Genomic DNA, 3,578 nt, shown 5'->3' with positions numbered 1-3,578 from the left:
CCTAATGTATTTAGGCAGCATATATGAATAAAGTATTTCTCTCGTGGCTATCTTCTTTTCAGACGCGTTGGAGGATTATCAGGTAATGAAGAAGATGCCAGGTTAGAAACAAGTGGGTTTGGGTTGTTAGGGAGTTTATCATGAAAGGATTGGTATCTGGTTCTGGCCAAATCGAACTTGATTTGGGACAAAGTAAGGAGCAAGTACTATCTAAATTGTAAAATAACAAGCCGGGAAATTCTTTAATTTCGCTTCAATATTGCTAATTTCCTCATAAATTTCTTTTTTTTTTAGTTACTGTAAACCTTAACTAATTAAACTTTTAAATCTGTTCAAATGTATTACCTTCATTACACACGACACCGAAATTTCTGTTTCTGTTATATCAATATTTATTTCGAGGCAAGTTTTCGAGAAAACGATTAAAAGTAGTTAAGTCAAAGTTTGAGTGGTACTTGCGATAAATCAGTTTTAACGAAAAAGTTGTTCTACCAGATAAAACACTTTACATACATAATTTCGGTCATATAATTTTTTTTTTGTTTTTGACGTATCCTGGCCACATAAATAGAGCCTATTTATTAAAAATCAAAGGTCCATAAAATATCAATTTTAGTAAGAAACTCTGATTAGAAATTTTTCACGGTCGTAGTATATATTTAGTGAGGGAACTACATATTTCATAAATATGTAAGCGAAAGTTAAAAACTGATATTATATTAAAAAAAAAAAAGAATATTAGGAATTTACCGAGAAGGATAACTTACAAATTTGGGGTTCTTTGATGTTTGTTTAAGATCTCTTACAAACACTCCTAAGGTTTCTCTTATTTCAATTTTTTTTTTTTTAATATTCACGAATTTCTCCTCAATATCACGAGCCAGTGTGCACGTGATCATTATTCTCGCGTATTCAATCGGGTCTGAGCCCTGCCAACAAAACCCAAATTGAGGTTGCTATGGATCGGGCGTGGTTGAATACCAAACTGTCGTCATTTGGGGCTACTCTAATATTTTTTTTATTTTAAATTTCACTTGTAATTAAATAATTAAGGCACTTAAATTTAATTTAGTCAACTGAATATTTTAAGAACTCCCTCTTAAATGATACAAATACAAAATTTAACAATTATTCAGTCTAAAAAGTTAATTTTTAACCAAATCTAGACTTTCTCACGACAAGACTGAAAATATTATAATTTTGTCCAAGGTAATTTTTATTTATTGTTTTCGCTTACTATTATCATTAAAGTTCCATTCTTAAATCCAATCTGAAGAGTAAATTGAGCTTCTGTGTTGCCAACTCTACACCCTGGTCGTGACAGTAGTATAGGTTCATATAGACGCCAATTCATTTCTAACTTTTTTTGTCCTTTCAGCTTTTACTACAAGACCAAGACATGAAAAGAGAATTTAATTTCGTTTTTTAGAAACACAATGTATTTTTAATTAAAAAAATAAAAATAAAATATATAAAATTAAGCTGGTTATAATTAATAATTAAATACTTTAATAATAAATTCGAAGTACATATTTCAGCTTAGGCAATGAAATAATAAATAATGATAAATGATGCAATGAGAGAGAATCTAGTCATCTCTTATCATTTATCTTTTTTAGCAGCGCATCTTGAAAATGTTTTCCTTTCTTTAAACTATTATTTAAACAATTAAAATATTAATTAAAAAAAATTAAGTTTTGCTACATTACTTATAAATATATTTAAAAAATAAAATATCGTCAGTGTTATATAAAAAGAGCGAATTCAACAATTTTCAGAACTGTATACTTTGAACTTAAGCAAGTATGGTATTAAAAACCTTCAATATAATTATATTTTTGGGAAATTGAACATTCGTATTTTAACTAATTAGAATCAACGAATATTCCTGTGAAAAATACGCAATAAAAAATAACATTACACAATTTATCTTATTCTTAAATTTTTGGAATTTTAATTAATATTTTTTACTGTTCGGTTCAATATAAGTAATACATTCTGAAATTGTATTTTCACATATTTCTGTATTAATTAATTTAATTATTTCGAAGTTAGAGGCATAAATAATTTTTAAAAAAATTGAATCGTATATTTAAAAGGGTTCGCTTTGAGTCGTGAATAGAAATATATAGCTGATTTGTTTTAATAGTTGCACGTCTGACAAATAACAATATTTTGATTTTCTTTTGAATTAGACGTATTCCAAAGATAGTAACTTTGACTGGATTTATTTTCTTTGCTGGGTTGTCCATCAGACTATACCAAAACTATCACTATCACAAATTAAATCCAGTTGACAGTACAATCTACGCAATAGACCAATTACGAAATAAAACAACAAAATTTTTTTTTGACAGGTATGCTAATATTAAAGCAAATTAGCGTTATTCACCTATTGCAGAATTATTGCAATGTGCATAACAAGAAAAAAAATATAACATTAGTAATAACTTTAGGAATGTGAGAGAATAACTGTTGTATACGATAAATTCAGAGTACAGTTGTGAATTTTATAGCAATTAAAATTTGTAATGATAAATTGGATGTAGGTTTCTAAAATCGAAAAATATTTATTTTTATGAATTCGTTATTATTCGGAGATTTCTTAAGCAATACAATAATTTTATTTACAAATATTTTATTCAATTAAGTTTAAAACAAACGTAACATGTGAATAAAATTTTCTGGTCTCTCATTCATCACATAATTCTTGAAGAACCAACACAAGAATAAAATAGAGATTCTAGGTCAAATCTTATCATCTCTTAATTATGTTTCATATAAATTAACGTATAAGATTTTCTAAAACGTAGTGAAATGGGTATTTTATATTTTAGAGTATTTTAAATTAAAAATAAAAATAATGTACATATAAAAATCATTTACAGACTAACCTACAGGCATTATTCCCAATGAGTACAGAACGAAGCACAATCCAAGACTGAGCGATATTTTTGAACTTCGTGGGGACTCGTTCGGACTTGACCGAAGCCAATTACTTTCCTTATTATAAAACACTACGTTCTTGTTAGAATATATATCTTTTCATCTGTTTTTAATTTTATTTTTGAAATACATATTCTTAGTCTTGTTTCATACCACCTTTATCGCGCTATTATGGATCTTCAGATTCTGAAAAAACATTACTTCCATTACAAAATATATATTTAAATTGTCTAACGGCTTGAAAAGCTTCACTAGTATAATTGTTAACGTTTATTCCAGATACTTAACATATATTTTATTACATTTCGGTACTATGTAAGTCATCATAAGAATTAATTTCACTCAAGAATTACCAGGATTCATAAAATACATTAAATTTATTATGAACAGCTATGTTATAGTTGCATCTTTATCTAGTGTTCATCTTTTAATTATTAATTTATGACATTGTAATGACTTTAAGAATAAAAGTAACCCTAAATACAATAAAAAAAAAAAACGGCATTATTATGGCACCACCTCGAAATGGGACCTATTTGAATGTACCTGTATGTAAAAAATGAAAGTGAAATTAACATAAATTTTATTATTTTATTTTTAACGATTGTGAGCTTCAAGAAGTTCTAAAAATA

At 26.9% G+C, this 3,578-nt stretch overlaps 1 long non-coding RNA gene across 1 annotated transcript in view; it reads right to left on the bottom strand.

Moving 5' to 3' along the window:
- LOC136796902 (uncharacterized) overlaps nucleotides 1–1,378 on the bottom strand; it is a 14,058-nt gene extending 12,680 nt beyond the window's left edge. Inside the window, exon 1 of the long non-coding RNA XR_010844690.1 lies at nucleotides 1,238–1,378. This is a non-coding gene — a long non-coding RNA (uncharacterized lncRNA). The remainder of the gene's footprint in view (nucleotides 1–1,237) is intronic.
- Nucleotides 1,379–3,578: the final 2,200 nt, after the last annotated feature.

Source organism: Halyomorpha halys, unplaced genomic scaffold (assembly GCF_000696795.3).
Source record: "Halyomorpha halys isolate HHAL.00 unplaced genomic scaffold, Hhal_1.1 Scaffold845.1, whole genome shotgun sequence".
Lineage (NCBI taxonomy): Eukaryota > Metazoa > Arthropoda > Insecta > Hemiptera > Pentatomidae > Halyomorpha > Halyomorpha halys.
Note: the sequence above shows the minus strand (reverse complement) of the source record. Positions and strands in the feature narration are given on the sequence as shown.